Source organism: Sciurus vulgaris (genome assembly GCF_902686455.1).
Source record: "Sciurus vulgaris genome assembly, chromosome: 11".
NCBI lineage: Eukaryota > Metazoa > Chordata > Mammalia > Rodentia > Sciuridae > Sciurus > Sciurus vulgaris.
Genome location: NC_136472.1, coordinates 22,958,402 through 22,976,741, shown reverse-complemented (window position 1 = coordinate 22,976,741; position 18,340 = coordinate 22,958,402). Strand labels below are relative to the sequence as shown.

At 36.0% G+C, this 18,340-nt stretch overlaps 2 pseudogenes across 2 annotated transcripts in view; both read left to right on the top strand.

Moving 5' to 3' along the window:
* The window catches only part of LOC306639775 (olfactory receptor 4C6-like), a 288,641-nt pseudogene that overhangs the window by 35,065 nt on the left and 235,236 nt on the right, over positions 1 to 18,340 (top strand). The window lies entirely within an intron of this gene.
* Positions 7,293 to 18,340, top strand: part of LOC306638476 (olfactory receptor 4C15-like) — a 112,731-nt pseudogene continuing 101,683 nt past the window's right edge. The window contains exon 1 of the transcript in view: positions 7,293 to 7,766. The product of the transcript in view is annotated as an olfactory receptor 4C15-like (transcript). The remainder of the gene's footprint in view (positions 7,767 to 18,340) is intronic.

Genomic DNA, 18,340 nt, shown 5'->3' with positions numbered 1-18,340 from the left:
GCAGCAGAATAAATAATGGAGGATCATAACTAAATAGAGTGTAATCAGTGGTACCAAGGAAATTCAGAGACATCACTTCAACAGGAATGAGCCCTACAGACAGCAGTAAAAGGTGACTTCTGGAGCATCTGATATGTAGTCTTTAAACAATCTGACTATATAAACTAGCTACCTGTGACTGACTTTACCTGTGACTGACTATAGATGAGTCACTGATTCTAGAGATAATTTTTGATGAATTAAATCCCAGTACTTCTCCCACAAAGACAGTTTTCACAAAGACTGATAAGCCAACTCTAAACTTTATGTAGCTATCAGCCTGTATCTGAAAAGCAGCCTTATTAAAAAAATTGTTTACAATAAAAATAAAATTAAATTAAATTTTAAAAAATAAAAAATATAAAAATATACACATGATATTGGAAATTTGAAAGAAAAGGAACAATAATTAAACAAATGAATTGTTTGAAAAAAATGTGTAAATACAAATGGAGGTCAAGCTTTCTTGTATCAGAAAAAAGCATTAAAGCTTTGGTTTAAAAGTTTTACTTTAAACTGAATGAATTAATAGAGTATTCAGAACACAGAAAAAATTGCCCTGGAAGTCATATGTTTTACTTGGCTTGTAGTCACTGTCACCAAAAGACCTGACAAGAATACTTTAAGAGGAGAATATGTTCATTCTGGTTCATGGTTTCAGAGGCTTATTCTATAACCTTAAAATAAAGAAGAAAGTCAAGTTGGAATGGCATGGCAGAGGAAAGCAGCTCTCAACATAGTAGCCAGGAAGCAGGGAGAGAGAGAGAGATAACTCTACTCAACAGAGACAAAATAGAAACCCCAAAGTCATAACCACAGTGCCTGTACTAATCCACTGATTATCTTCCATCTCTCATAATTACTTTATCTCTGAAAATTCGTACATTGTCTTGCACATGAACTTTTGGGGGACACCTCATATCTAAACCATAACATTATATCTCTCTGGAAATTTACTAGATGTTCTGTGGTTTAATGATGATGAAGAACAAACTTTCAATCAGTTGGAAAGTGTAGATCATTGGGCAAATTCTGGAAGGGCAAATTGCTAGTTCCTCTCCCTGTACCTCACAGCTCCTTGGCTATGAGTCCCTCCATCTCTCTATTTCAAATTCCTGATTTGAATTTGAGGGGGAAGAACACCCCATTGTTTTCATATTATGCAAAATAATATTTAGTTAACTGTTGCAATTCATCTTCACAATATTATTTACATGTATGGCACACTTTAAGAGAAACAAATAAACAATAAAGGATTAAGCAAAGCAGGACAGAGAATAATAATAAGATGCTAAGGATGTTATGAAGTGAGAACTAGCGTTGCAGAAAGTTTTGATAGAGTCTAATTGCTGAACGATAATTTTAAAATATCAACTTAATCTAGAGTATGATTCATGCCTGGAGAATCTTCTGTGTCAGAAAATGCATGTAAAATTTCAATTAACGTAAAATAATCCTTCTTTTAAGTCTATGGACTATGGAAGTAATGGTCCCTTGGGGTCTCAACTTGTTTAATGTGTCACTTAAATTTTACAATTTTTGTGAAGTATGAATAGACATTAGAAACAGGCTGCAATATTTAAATACTGAAAAAATAGCAAATTTTGGGGGGGGATCTTTCTGAAGGGTCTTGAGGAGCTATGTCCATGTTTTCTCCAAACTTCAATTTAAATACCATGTTTCTTTACATTAATTATGTCTGCCATATCATCATCCAGATAAATGAAAAGTGAAAACTTCCTTCAATATATTCTGTAAATTTTGTGTTTGTTTTTAAAATTATTGTTTTATAATATCAATTCCTTAAAGGAAAATAACACTTCAAATAATAAATACCTCTTCACATGTTTTATGTAAAATATTTCTTTTTAATAAGTAATTTTGCTACTTCCATCTCAGAACAGTACTTGGTTTCCATTTGGACTGATAGATAGATGATTTATCACAGAACTACGTTTTTATATTTAGTAAATGCACAAGCATTTGGTTTGAATCCTGTACGATATAGTATATTCTGTGCCCAAATACCCAGTACTCTATTCCTGAGTATCATGGGAAATGAAAGTATCTTCAGATAGAAACCCAAGAGCAATACAAGAAAACAGAAAAACAAAACCTCTTAATTGCTTGAGACAAAAGATTAACAAATACTTGAGCAAGTGAAAAACTATGCAAAATTGTGTCTTGGCACATCATCTTGATGGAAAAGCCCAAGCCCTAGGGAGAACTGAGCAGTAATTCAATAGGCACATCACTGGTGAATGAGGACTCTTTAAAGTCCAGATGGCAATAAGAATCTTTTCCTTCTCTCTTTTTGTTTGAGAGAAGTGAGAACATGGTAAAAACAGCTCTTGAGTAGCAGTGAGGACATTTTATACTTTAACTGTCAGAGAGTCCCTTCCTCTTTCTCTTAGATGTAGAGCAAAGACTGAATATTACCCTTTGGGGCCCACTGAGTGGAAGTTTCAAGGAACTGACACATGGTGAGACTTACAGTTTAACTTTTTGAATTTTCATGGATGATTATGGTGCAGTGCTTAAAATTGTGGGTACTGGAGTGGTACCAACTTCCATGCACAAGATGTCTGTGTCAGCAACTGTGCACTTGGTATAATTGCATGACCTTTACAACCTCGGACTCCTTGAGTTTAATGAGGATTATCAGTTAGAAAGGTCGAAGTATGTTGAATTGAATAAAATAATACATGTGAAGAACACAGTACATAGTTGATGCAGAAAGTGTCCAGCAGGTCTCAGAGTACATTGTTGTAAGGGGTAGTGACTTGGTGCATTGATGACATTAAATCTAATGAAATAATATCCATTGTCAACTTTTTATATTCAAGGTAAATCCAAACGCTTAGAAACACATCAAATCAAATGTGTTGTGTGTGTATGTGTGTGTGTGTGTGTGTGTGTGTGTGTGTGTGTGTGAGAGAGAGAGAGAGAGAGAGGAGAGGGGGGAATTTACAATTGGTTGAGTACTCCAAATGATGAACATGTAATATTATTCTAAATATGTAGATATTTATTCTTACTTCTTAATTAATTTTTAATTATCCATTTTTAATAGACATATGGTGACTATAGATATGGGAATAATTTGTTCAGATCAAGATAATTGGCATTATCTGTCACCTCAAACATTTATCTTTTATTTGAGTTGGAAAATTAAAAAATCATCTCTAACAGCATTTTAGAAATATGCAATGAATTGGTTTCAATCCTGGTCACAGTACTTTGCTGTTCTTCCTATCCTGAGGCATCACTGTACCATTTAACCATGCCCTGTCTGTCTTCCCACCCCACTTTTCCCAGCCTCATAGAAATAGGATCTTACACTCTGCTTCTTTAAGATCTATTCTTTTAGCTTCCAGATATATGTGACAACAGGTAGTATCTATCTATGTCTGGCTTTTCTCAAGTGCATATTATTGTGTTACCTCTCTGACAGTGTTTTTCTGAGAATCTTCACATTTATCATTTACTTGCTAATGTTTGTACCACTCTGACATTTCAGATTAAAGTGATTTTTTTTTTAGATGCTGTAGAAAGAGCACAGACATATTAACATGCTAATCATAAGTCTTGCAGGATCAGTCACAGATTCATTGATACAGAATGTAACGTTCCCTACTTCCACAACATGCCACTAAAAGCACAGGGAAAAATATTAAGGCCAAAAATAAGTTACTAAGCCACAGAATGGAGGCTTAGATTTTAACTCTATTTGCTGAATTGTTCCTATGTTCATTTGATGTCATAAGTAGCATTGGGTTCTGGCCTCCGAATTTTTCAAAAAAATCTAAGTGGCTGAGCTCTGAACTGCTTTAGTGCTGGCAGGTTTGGCTTTGTCTCTACCTTAAAATGAGCTAAACCTTTGAGATAATGAAAGAAAAGATTCAGGCATTCATCTGGAAGTGAACCTGTGGAAATAAAGAATTTTTTTTTCTCAAATTCTAGATGCATATTATGTGTGTATATGTATATATACACATATATGCAGATATCTGTCTTAAATATACATTATACATATAGAAGATTAAAAAAAGGAATTCAAAAAAGGAATCTAAAATCTGGGAGAATTTATTTCTGAATAATTAGACTGAATCAAAAATATAGTTCATTTAAATAAATTATAGGAAAGGTAATACAAATAGGATTTTATTGTTTTAATTTGCAATAAAAATGTTTACAAACAATATGTAAATGCAATTGATATGCACACACATGTATGTAAATGAATCTGAAATTTTCTGCTTGAGATATGATCACAAAACACTATGATGACAGTCTTACTTCTAATCACTGTTTTAGGTGTGAATGTCATGTATGTGTTTGGAAGTTAATGAAGAAATTGTATTTTTTTATAATGGTCCTAAATTTATTTGTGCTGATAAAATTAGTAGGAAAAAAACAGTAGACAGACAGTAGACAGTGTGCCTAGTTGAGCAAAGTGAAGCAAACTTCTCCAAGTCAGTGCCCCAGGAGATGATCCAGTGCCCACAGTTCATGCTGTGAGAGGCCATGAACAATCACAGATACACCTCCAGCATGTTTGAGGATATGGTTATGGAGAAAAGAAAGACCACAGAACACTTTCCACTGAAAGTTTTAATACTAATATTTGAAATTACTTTCATCAAGAAAAGAAGGGATTTGATTTGTTTCCCTCCAACTACATTTTTAATTACACAATGATATTGCTTTTAGGTCACTCAGAAAAAAGGAAGTGGAGAGATAAGATTCATGTAATTATTAGATTAATTTAGGGCCCTGTCTTCACCTTCCCACTCTGTTTGGTTTTCATTGCACAATGAAGCATCTGAAGGAGGCATGGATACAGGCATGGATAACTTATGCAGGGGTTACTATGGACATTCAGTGTACTGCATTTAAAAATACTATTTTTTCACAGCAATGATCTTCAATAGTTTGATGTTTATGACCCATATGATTTTCATAAGAAATCTATTGATTGACATTTTTATTAAACCATAAGCACAGTATAACCTGAGGCTTATAGAATTTTAAGGATTTTAAGTAACCTGATCCTTGCCATAGAACAAATAGAGGGATCTGGATTTGAACAGAGCTTTACACAACTGTGGTGTTGATGTTCTTACTTGTTTTCTTTTTCTTTCCTGCTTTGGTCTAGACTAAGATGTACACTATTAGATGATGGATTACTATCCTTTAGTCTGTAATCAGTAGTTTCCAACTGATCCAATGAACTTCCAGAGTTTCTTGTATATTAGCATTTTCTTGTAAATGGCTATGGAGTTCAAAATACAGATGTTCATCAAAAATAACCTGTGAACAAAATGGAAATGATTATTTTAAGATAAGTGAGTGAATATTAATTTATAGAAATAAATATTAGCTAATTGTAAAAATTTTGTTTCTGTTTACTCTAAATGGGAGTCATGAAACTCTGTTTATTTTTTATTCTCATATAAAACCCATTATCCATTGATTTTTCATCTTTATAAACACACACACACACACACACAAACATTCTAATGAATTCAAATGAATTTTCTTATGTTCTTGTATGTATACATCATAATGAATCCCACCATGTACATCAATAAAAATGAGGTATTAATAAGGAGATATATTTCATGCTTGTATAATTCTATCAATATACATGTATATTCCATGTATGTACATATATATGTGGAAAAGTTTAAGTGAACACACATGTACAATATTTCATTGATACATTTCGGTTGTGCATGCAGGTAAGGGCACATCATTCTCTGAAAATCTGTCTAGGGAGTGTGATATTAAGAGTTCAAGTAATTATCTGTATGAATCATGGAGGAGATTTCTCCAGGCAAGGCGCCAACATCTTTTTTTTTTTTATATGTATATGATTTTATTTTTAATATTCTGGCACTGACTTCTTTAAGTGAGCTCATAATAATTACAATGGATTAAGGCCCATCAGCATAAGCAACCTTTGCACACTTTCAAATTTGACCTTCATGATATCCCTAGGAGATGAACAGGTAAGTTATAAATGAACATCTCTGCCTGACAAGAAAGCCTCATCAATTGGGAAATTTTATCTTGAGTTATCCCTGTTGTAGTAAACATGGGCAAATGATTAAGCATCTGGAGAGCTAATGACTGAAAGCTAATGTTCTCTTCCTTACCTATGTGGTTGTTGCTGCTTTGCACGTTTAGGGGGGATTGGCCATACATGCTCATTCCCCATCATTTGTTGGGTTTCCATCATCAAGGTGCCTCATTCAAATATGAACAAGGAACAAGAGACTTCAAGGATTACAACTGAAGAGAAATTCTAGAAAGATTAGCCTGTACCAAACTCCATGCAGGAATAGAAAAATCCTCGGATCATTTCTTATTGATCTAAGGTAAAGGATTTGCTGTGGGGACAGTAGTGCTGTCCATGACATTCTGTAACAAGCATCTGTTGTTTGCTTGAACAAAGTGTTGTTAAGCTTGTGTTTCCCATTAGTAAAATTGGGATGATAGCACTAACAAAGACTGGTTACTAGATAGTGAGCCCTAAGCCATGGCTGGCCTTGAATATATCATAGGATCAGAAGGACACCCAGGATGAGGTATCATCAACTTGTTAACGTGTACTAGAGAGCTGGACACTTTCCCATGAATCCTCTTACAAAAAGAGGAATGAAATAATTTATTTAAAGGCTAATTCACTTCATATTTTAAAGAAATAATGGAGGAGTAGTCATTATTTTTGAGACGCTTAAAGTTCATGCTTTTCTCCTTCATTTTATAGAGGAGACTGATTCCAGATGATTATCCTGGTAGTAACCACTGTTGTGTACCCATGAGAAGCAAAATTAATAAATCACAGTCCCCCCTTCTCTTATATCTTGTGCTCAGTTTCAGAATGGTTCTCAATAATTCACCCTGGAAGTCATCATTAAATGATCAAGATGGCACTATTACAGAAACTATTCTTCTTTAACACATGTGGATGCTTACCTTTCCTCTTATTAAAACTCTGACATTTTGAAGTGTTCACTAGTTCCTCTCAATCTTTATTTTTTCTGACCTCTGTTACCTTCAAATATATCTAATGTTGTGTTGTTAAAGATAATAACTCAGTAAGTAGTACTCATAATAACAATACAATCCTCATGGAAGCCATCAACATGTTGTTGATTCCAATATTATAATCTGAAGACACTGTTTTTTATCATACTTGCAGATTTACATGATCACTGTTGTACTTTCACCTTTCCTTGTAAATCATGCAAAACCAAAGTTTTATAACTGAGTTCATCTTTGCGGGACTTTCACAGGATCCTACTGTTCAGAAGATAGTATTTGTTGTGTTTTTGTTGGTCTACATTGCAACTATTGTGGGCAACATGCTGATTGTCGTGACCATCCTCTGCAGCCCAGCACTGCTGGGATCCCCCATGTATTTCTTCCTGGCATTCCTGTCCTTACAAGATGCAGGTTTCTCCTCGGCCATCACACCAAAAATGATTGCGGACTCCCTGTACAAGCAGAAAACCATCTCTTATAAAGGATGCATGATTCAACTTTTTGCTGGACACTTCTTCGGTGGGGCAGAGATGATTATCCTCACAGCCATGGCCTTTGACCGCTATGTGGCCATTTGCAAGCCCTTGCACTACACTTCCATCATGAACTGGAGGCTCTGTGTCATTCTAGTGGGGGTGTCCTGGACAGGGGGATTTCTGCATTCCATCATACAAATTTTCTTTACTTTCCAGCTGCCCTTTTGTGGACCTAATGTCATTGACCATTTCATGTGTAACTTGTACCCATTACTGAAGCTTGCATGCACTGACACTCACATCTTTGACCTTTTGGTGATCACCAACAGTGGATTAATCTGCATCATCAACTTCTCCCTGTTGCTTGTGTCCTATGGTGTCATCTTGTTCTCCCTGAGAAGACACAGTGCTGAAGGGAGGAGGAAAGCACTGTCCACCTGTGGATCTCACATTACTGTGGTGGTTTTGTTATTTGTCCCGTGCATATTCATATATGCACGGCCTTCATCTTCCTTTCCCTTTGACAAAGAAGTAGAAATAGTTTACACCATCTTAACTCCCTTGCTCAATCCTTTGGTTTATACTTTGAGAAATAAGGAAGTGAAAAATGCTATAAAGAAAGTGTGGAATAGTTTGTTGTTTTTTTTAAAAGGAAAATAAACTACAGTACTGTGGAGAGTGGATGAACCTCTGTTCATCAGGTGACCCTGCTGGGTCAGCAAAAAGCCAAATGCAAGGATGTTTTCAGCATTGACTTTCACCTCTGGTACTATCAGTTATCACAAGTCCTAGGAAAATGGGTCTCCTGGATACAGCAGGATAGTAGTAGAATGTTCTTAGGACCACAACAGTAGGAAAGGTGCCAAAATTGTTTCTAGCTCTGTAAATTTTTAGTGAACAATGAAACCTCTAACAACTTAAAAGCCTTGAACAATTTACACTGTCCCTGTAGTTTAACATCCTGAATGTGAGACCCCAAAGAACAAAGTTGGAGAACTAGTTCTGGGCCACTGCTTCTCCATAGGGTGCAGTGTTGCACTTGACCCAGGTTTTCATGAAAATATCTCTGTGTCTTCTTTGTCTCTGTGGTTTTCTTCATCTTCTGTCTCCCCTACTTGAGAATCCTTAGTTGATGTTGTGGGATGGCAGAATAGTACCAAAAGTATAATGCAAAAAGTAAGACAGTGCTTACTTAGATAACTGGTTTATCAGGTGTCCTTCTTTGTAAAGAGATTACATAATTCTAATTAGAAGGCAATAATGTGCCAGTGATTTAAAATTCACGTTTTCATTTTGAGTTCGCCATTCCCTTTGAATTTACAACTCAATACTCTTATATGTAAACTAAAGATAGTTCAATTAATACCTTTTGAAATTTATGTTAAAATAAATGGAAGCAATTTAACTCATCAGAATTATTTTTATTCCTAAAATTTTGAAAAAACAAAACAAAAAAGCACTTCTGGAAGAAGATATTAGAAATCAAGGAAAGAAGTATAAAATTTGATGTGAAAACATAAAATTTTCTGATACTACTATTAGTGATTCTAATGTAAAACTTCAAGACTTAGGAAAATCAGAGAAGAGCTTTCCAGTCACCTGCATTTTTTCACTGGGTCCATTAATGTCAGTTGGAATTTGAGTTATTTCTTGAATTTTGAGAGATAGAATCTGATTGGTCCAACCCTACCTATGGGGATGGATCAAGTGACCACTGTTAGCACAAAATGACTGGACTGGACACACACTTCACAGATCTGCACAGCTTTTATCCAGGAACAGAGTGACACCTCTGAAGGACCACTTTCCTGGTGAAAATGAGCCATCTGCCCAAGGGGTCACCTGTGCTTATATAGGTGACACTGAGAGGTGACTTAATTAATGAGCTTGTCAGTTTGGGAAACTTAGGAACTTGGGGTCTGTTTATTGGGTGAGACAAATGGTGTGTATGGTCAATGGTCAGTTTGGACACTCAGGAAACAGGTTTGTGAGAATTTGAAAATGTGTTCTCACTGGGCAATACTTTTTACTTGGAGAAGAATGGAGGGTCTGGGGTCAGTATTCAGTGCTTATGTCTTTCAATTCAGGGTCCCATTATATTGTCCCTGAGAAAGGATTTATGTGAGGAAGGATCAATGTTTTGACTTCCTTTGTAGGGACTGTTCTCTCACTGGGAAAGTGTGAACTGGGAATGGAAATGCCATCAATGTGCTGCTTTTCTCTTCACTCCCTCTTCCCAGGCCACACTTGTGTGGTTTGTCATGTTCCATACTTCAAAACCACCTTACATCAATAGGCTCTGAGAGAGTAGGTAAGGAAATTCCATTGGGGGATCAGCAATGATAGTCTCTCATTTTAGTACAAACAAAAGCAACTCCTGAAAAACAAACTACTAGTAATACCAAGGTTCAAAGTTACAGATATAGTGAGCACACGTTCCCCACACTCCCATGGAGGGAATAGAATCCAGAGAAACCAGGTGTAAAAATACATTTTCTAAAGAGCATTAATTACAGTTTCCTTGGTGATTTTCATCTTCTTGACTTAATATACCCAAGTGCAATTCTTTCATTTGTGTATTTACCAATAAAGAATGATTCAAATTCGGAAACATATTTGGTGGTCATTTCATTGTTTTGTTAGTCTCATGTTGTCAAGTGTTGGGGGATCAATGTATTAATAATAAAATATTAAATTTTCCCTTGACAAATCAACACTGATAACATGCCAGTGGATTACAGTGGGCAAATTATCTTTTTTTTTTCTCTCTCTTTTCATTTTACATGCCACCCCAAAGTACAAGAGTTTATGATATTAGATTTAATTGTTAATATAGACATGCAAAAGATACATGTAATTTCACTGATGATCAATGAAAAAGTCCATGAAAGATTAAATTGTGAGTCTAAAACATCACCTAGACTATGTGGGTGCTCAGGAGACCAAGATTCTGACAAGGCTCAGACGTGTTTAACTTTCTTCATGTCAGCCATTCGTCAAACAGAGATATCTTCTTCATGTACTTTCACTTCGTAGGTCTTGTTATTTAAGTTCATTTATTCCTAAAAACTAACTCAAGAAGTGTGGATCTACTAGATTGGCTCCATTGCTTTATGAACTTGTAAAGTCAAGATTTGAAATGAAGCTGTAAAGTGAAACACTATTCTGGCCAGATTGCACTGATCAACACCAACCAGTTAATGTCTGCTCCATCGTATGATCAATTTCAAACTTCTAAAAATTATTTTAATGCTCAACATTTTATTGTGGACTCTGTTAGGGAAAAATCCACTAACATTCAGTAGTGGGATAAAAAGCAATGAAAGGCACCTACCCAACATTTGTCATTCCCACTGATTTGGTGAACAGAGTAGATCAAAATTCTTTTCAAAATGACTGCTGCTTTAACTTTTCAATTTGTTTTCCATGTAGGTTTTCTTAGGCATGACGAAGCACATTCCAATGCTTTTAGCTTTTAGGCAATCTAACTGTTATGACATGTCATCGTAAATATTTGGTCTGTAAGCTCCTATGACATTTACAATGAAAACCAAGAATATGTCACCCAAAGAGAAAGAGATTTTTGTCTGCCATTGAACTGTGTGCAACATTTCGTATGGAATTTATGAGTAACAAATACTGTGCAAAGCTTGTTTTCTATATCTGATAACAAAAAAAACAATCATCCTCTTAAAGTTGGGGCAAGATGTTAAGTTTTTATTTTTATACTCACAAATAACACTCAATAGTAAGCTCTTTTGAGCCTTCAATGAGAAACAAATTGGCAAGTCCAAAGCCACTGATTGATGGCACTTGGAAGCCCTCATGCCAGTCTTTATTTTATGGGGACCACCATGAGTCAGTTTGTATATTTTGCCCTGAATTACTGAATGCAGGGAACAGAATGATGGATGTCATTCAGTAGGTGTCTGGCATCTGAAAAGGCATAGCCTCTTCATTGTGGATGATTTCTAAGTCCAATCGTATATAACTTAGGTGAGAGAGAGAGAGAGAGAAAGAGAGAGAGAGAGAGAGAAAGAGAGAGAGAGAGAGAGAGACAGAGAAAATTCAGTTAAATAATTCTGAGTGGCTTTTCTACTTTGGTGATGATGTAATATTGAAAATCTGCTATTATTTTTTATGCATCCAAATTTTATACTTGCTTAATGAAGTTATCCAAATTTCATAACCTCACTTTTATGTCTTACCTGGATAACCTCTTTCCAGGTTTTTTAATTTTTTTTTTCTTTGACTATGGCATTGGAATCTGTCTAAATGTAAATTTCAATAAAACACATTTTCCTTTTTATTTCCAGTTTACCTTGGTTTCAATTTTCTCATCCCAAATGTCTTTACTCCTCTGATTTTTTATATCTCTAAATATGAGCCTTTCACCACCAAAGATTTATTTTTTTATTTTTATTTATACCAATATTGAAGATGCTATTCACTTTTAATTCATTTTTTTCATATTTACTAAAGTTATTTGGATATGATATTCATACTTTCTCATTGTTGTGAAAAAAATCTAGGATGATCTAAGATACCAATATAATATGCACTCAGCAAAGAAACTTTGTGTTTTAAAGCAGTTGTACAGACATCTCTATTATAGGTAAGTAAAACTGAAATCAATATTTTGAATAATGAAATTTACTTCTTGCAAAGGCAGGGCTAACAATAATAATGAATGTAATTACCTCAAGTGCACACTGCACAGCCACGTCTTCTCTATACTTTGTGCACACTGAATTATATAGCCATCCCAGCATCCCTTAAAAGTAGGTATTAGAATCATTTATGTTTTACAGGGGAACAGACTGGTTGAATGACAGGTCCCTGGTGGATAGTGGGATGTGATTTGACAGGAGACAGTGTGACTTCAGACTATGTAGTGATCGCTGAGTTAACACTCTTCACAGTCTGGTTGCATCTTTGTGTTTCATAATCTAGTTGAGAACTTAACTATATGAATTGAAGTTTGCATAATTTTAAATTATCTGATCACTCCTCCTGCTGATTTCAGTATGTGCTTGCAGGGCGGTGAACACCATCAACAAATATCACACCACTGAATGCACTGATTAAATCTATAGACTCTGGAGGTGATGGTCCTTTAGTGTCTCATCCTTTCTCATGAATCACTTAAACATGGCACTTTTTTTTCCTCTTTATTATTCACAAATTTTCATTTCTCTGGTTGTACACAAAGTAGAGTCACACTGTTAGAGTAATCATACATGTATATAGGGTCCTAATGATTGTCTCATTCCATTATCTTTCTTTTCCCCACTCCCTGTCCACCCCTCATTTCCATCTACACAATCCATCCTTCCTCCATTTTCCCCTACCCACAACCATTGTGCATCATCATCCACTTATCAGAGAAAACATTTGCCCTTTATGTTTTTGGAATTGGATTATCTCACTTATCATGATATTCTCCAACTCCATCCATTTACCTACAAATGCCACAATTTTATTCTTTTTTATGGCTGAATAATATTCTCTTGTGTATATAAACCACGGTTTCTTTATCCATTCACTATTGAAGGGCATCTAGATGGGTTTCACAATCTAGCTATTGTGAATTGAACTGCTATAAACATTGTTGTGGCTGCATCCCTCTAACATGGTGATTTTAAGTCCTTTGAGTACTAACCAAGGAGTGGGATAAATGGGTCAAATGGTGATTCCATATGAAGTTCTGTAAGGAATCTCCATACTTGTGTTGTAATCTATTTGGTTTCTGGAATTGAGAAAGATTTGTTTGATGTACATGGATGCACCATTGTTTGGGGCATAAATATTTATGATTTTTATGTCCTGCTGATTTAATGCTTCCCTTAAGCATTATAAAATGTTCTTCTTTATCCCTTATGACTAACTTTGGCTTGAAGTCCACTTTACTGATACAAGGATGGAAATCTCCACATTTTTATTGAGTATATGTTCATGGTATGTTTTATCTCATCTTTTCACCTTAATGCTGTGTCTTTTTCTATGAGATGAGTCTTTTAAGGACAGCATATTGTTTTTTTTTTTTTTTTTTTTTTGAAGAATTTAGGCCATTAGCATTCAGGGTTATTACTGAGATATGATTTGTGTTCCCAGTCATTTTGGATTATTTTTAGTTTAAAACTTGAGTTGGTTTCTTCTTGATTGGATTTTCCTTTAGGGTAGTTCCTCCCTTTGCTGCCTTATATTGATGTTTTTTTTCATTTCCTCCTGATGGAATAGTGAGAATGTTCTGTAGCACAGGCCTTCTACTAGTAAATTTTCTTAACTTTTGTATATCATGGAAGGATTTTATTTCATCATCAAATCTGAAGGTAGGTTTTACTGCATATAAAACTCTTGGTTGGCATCCATGTTCTTTCAGAGCTTGAAATATGTTTTTCCTGGCCTTTCTATGTATTAGGGTCTGGACTGAGAAATCTGCTGATATACCTACTGGTTTCCCCCTATATGTAAACTGATGCTTTTCTGTTGCAGCCTTTAAAATTATTTCTTTATTTTGTATGTTTCTTAGTGTGGATCTGTTGTAATTTTGTACATTCGGTGTCCTGTAAATCACTTTTATTTGATTTTCCATTCCTTTCGTCAGGTTTTGGACATTTTCTGATATTAGTTCATTGAATAGATTGTTCATTCCTGTGATTTGTATGTCTGTGCCTTCCTCAATTCTGATAATTCTTAAATTTTGTCTTTTCATTATATTCCATAATTCATGGAGGTTTCATTTATGATTTCTTACCATCTTCTTTGTTTGGTCAATTTTATTTTCAGGATTAAATACTTTGTCTTCATTGTCTGAGGTTCTGTCTTCCTAGTGATCTAGTCTATTGGTGAGGCTTTCTATTGAGCTTTTAATTTGGTTTATTGTGTCCTTCATTTCAAGAATTTTTTTTTCAGAATCTCTCAAGGATTTTTTTTTTTTTTTTTCAGAATCTCTCTGTCTGAGTGACCCTGCCTGTTCCCTGCACCTAGGTCGGTGCCATCACTGGTTGGTGGCAGTTGTGGAGCAAGCTGATGGACGAGTCAGGCCACTTGCATCACAGAGGTAGGCAGGCAGGCACCCAACCCACCTGCCTTGCAGAGCTGAGCAGCAGATAACCAACCCCCTTAACCACCAGGCCAAATACAGATGCCACCACTGAACAACCCAGCTGACCACCATGCCGAGGTTTGTCGTCTTCATGGAGTTAGCCAGAGGCTCCTTTATAGGCTGGTGCAGGCATTTTAAACTACTCCTGAGGGCATGGTCATCATCATTAGAAGGGCAACTCCCTTCCTGAGATACCTACAGGAGGCTAGAAGACCTTTGGCAAGATCCAGGAGCCAAGAAGAGGAACTAATGAGAGACTTGGGACCAACTCAGAGCCACCAGGGAATATACCCCACCTGAAGGCCACCACCCATAGAAGACCAGCTTCCTAGTGGAGCACCACATTATCAAGTTTTTCCAAGACTTCAGGCTACTGAAGGCTAAGAGGTGAGTTATTAGAATTCTACAGAGACAATATAAGTCAATAGAGGAATTCTGCAATATCCCAAGTTTCACTATTAGAGGGGTAGATTCCTGAACAATATGAGAAAACAAGGGAAGAAAATGTCCCAAACAAACCTAGATGGTATAGCAATAAAATCCAATGACAGCATGGCAGAAGAAATGTCTGAAAGGGAGTTCAGCATGTACATAATCAAAATGATCAGGAAAGCAAATAGGAGATGAAAGAGCAAATGCAGGCATTGAAGGATGAGATGAAAGGGCAAATGCAGGTATTGAATGATCTCACCAATCGACAGTTAAATGAGCAAATACAGGAAGCAAAAGATCATTTCAATAAAGAGTTAGAGATATTGAAAAAAAGCAGACAAACACAAATCCTTGAAATGAAGGAAACAATAAACCAAATTAAAAACCCCATAGAAAGCATAACCAATAGGATAGAAACACCTGGAAGAAAGAACCTCAGATATTGAAGACAAAATATTTAATCTTGAAACAAAGTTGACAAAACAGAGAAGATGGTAAGAAATCATGAACAGAATCTACAAGAACTATGGGGGAAAAACCAGTTGGGGGAGATCCAAGATGGCAGACTAGAGTGTGACTGCATTTCCCGTTGCTCCAGAACTAAGGATTCAAGAAGGGGAGGTAATGAGAGAATCAGACCAACATAGAGCCACAGGGTGAGTCTCTCCTAAAGGGTGAAGTTCAGCCCGGGTGGCAGGCCCGGAAAGGGGCAGGTTCTCGGAGCAGGGCAGGGCAGCAAGTCTTCCTGAAGCAGTCCTGCTCTCTCCAGCGGCAGGCTTGATCCACAGACAGCTTCTAGGAGCAGGCCCGCCCAGTGAGAGTGTTTCCACACAGAGCCAACTCCAAGCCCTGAACCCAGCAGTGGGCCCCAGCCCGCAGGCAGTTTCTAGGACCAAGGCAGGACAGGAAGAGGCTTTCCCCAAGCAGCCTGGCTCCCTCAGGCAGGGGCAGACTCTGTCTATAACCAGCTTCTAGGAGCAGGACCACCCAGTGAGAGGATTTCCACGCAAAACCAGCCCCAAGCCCGGGACCCAGTAGAAGCTAGGGGCAGCATTCTTTGGAAGCACTGCATTATCAAGTTCCTCCAAGACTTCAGGCTACTGAAGGCTGGGAGTTGATATACTGGAAATCTACAGGGACACTATAAACCAATAGAGGAAATCTGCAATATATCAGAGTCCCATTGGAATCTGACCAATATGAGAAAACCAGGGAAGAAAATGTCCAAAACAAAGTATACTGGATACTATATCAATAAAACCCAATGACAGCACAGCAGAAGAAATGTCAGAAAGGGAGGTCAGAATGTACATAATTAAAACAATCAGGGAAGCAAATGAGGAGATGAAATAGCAAATGCAGGCACTGAAGAAAGATATGAAAGAACAAGTGCAGGCATTAAAAGATCGCACCAGTCAACAGTTAAAAGAGCAAACACGGGAAGCAAAAGATCATTTCAATAAAGAGTTAGAGATACTGAAAAAAAAAAAAAAAAAAAAAAAAACAGAAATCCTTGAAAGGAAGGAAACAATAAACCAAGTTTAAAACTCCATAGAAAACATAACCAATAGGATAGAACACCTGGAAGACAGAACCTCAGACATTGAAGACAAAATATTTAATCTTGAAAACAAAATTGACTAAAGAGAAAAGATGGTAAGAAATCATGAACAGAATCTACAAGAATTATGGGATATCATGAAAAGGACAAATATAAGAACTATTGGGATTGAGGAAGGCTTAGAGAAACAAGCCAAAGGAATGAAAATGTATTCAATGAAATAATAGCAGAAAATTTCTGAAATTTGAAGAATGAAAAGGAAAACCAGGTACAAGAGGCTTATAGGACTCCAAATACACAAAATTACAACAGACCCACACCAAGGCACATTATAATGAAAATACTTAACATACAAAATAAAGACAGAATTTTAAAGACTGTGAGAAAAAAGAATCAAATTACATTCAGGGGTAAACCAATAAGAATATCAGAAGATTTTTCAATACAGACCCTATAAGTTAGAAGGGTCTGGAATGACATTTACCAAGCCCTGAAAGAAAACAGATGCCTATCAAGAATCTTATAAACAGCAAAACTTACTTTCAGATTTGACGATGAAATAAAATCCTTCCATGATAAGCAAAAGCTAAAGAATTTACAAAAAGAAAGCCGGCAATACAGAATATTCTCAGCAAAATATTCCATGAGGGAGAGATGAAAAACAACAATGCAAATCAGCAACAGGAGGAAGTAGCCTAAAAAAATAGCCAAATAAAGGAGAAGCAAAATCATGTCAAAAACAAAAATGAGTCAAATGTCTAGGAATACATATCATATCACAATAATAACCCTGAATGTTAATGGCCTGAACTCATCAATCAAAAGACATAGATTGGCAGATTGGATTAAAAAGAAAGATCCAACAATATGCTTCCTGCAAGAAACTCATCTCATAGAAAGAGATACCCACAGACTAAAGGTGAAAGGATGGGGAAAGACATACCATGCACATGGACACAGCAAAAAAAGCTGGAGTATCCATCCTCATATCAGATAATGTGGACTTCACGGCAGAACTAGTCAGAAAGGATAAAGAAGGACATTTCATACTGTTTAGGTGAAGCATAAATCAGCAAGACATAACAATCATAAATATCTATGCCCCGAACATTGGCTCATCCATGTATGTCAAACAAATATTTCTCTAATCCAGAAATCAAATAGACTACAACACAATAATACTAGGCGATTTTGTTTGTTTGTTTGTTTGTTTGTTTTTTTTTTGCAGTGCTGGGGATTGAACCCTGTGCTTGTAAGCCAAGCACTTTACCACTCACCTGTCTCCCCAGCCCAATACTAGGCGATTTTAACACACCTCTCTCACCACTGGATAGATCTTCCAAACAAAAATAGAATAAAGAAACCATATATCTCAAAAACAAAATCAAGAATTTAGACTTAAGGGACATATATAGAATATACAATCCAATAAACAATGAATACACTTTCTAATCAGCAGCACATGGATCCTTCTCTAATATAAACCATATTTTAAGCCACAAGGCTATTGTTAGCAAATACAAGAAGACAGAGATAATACTTTGTATTCTATCAGATCATAATGGATTGAAATTAGAAAAAAAAGAATAAAATAAAGAAACTACTCCAATACCTGGAGATTAAATAATATGCTATTATATGACTAATGGATAACAGTAGACATCAAGAGGG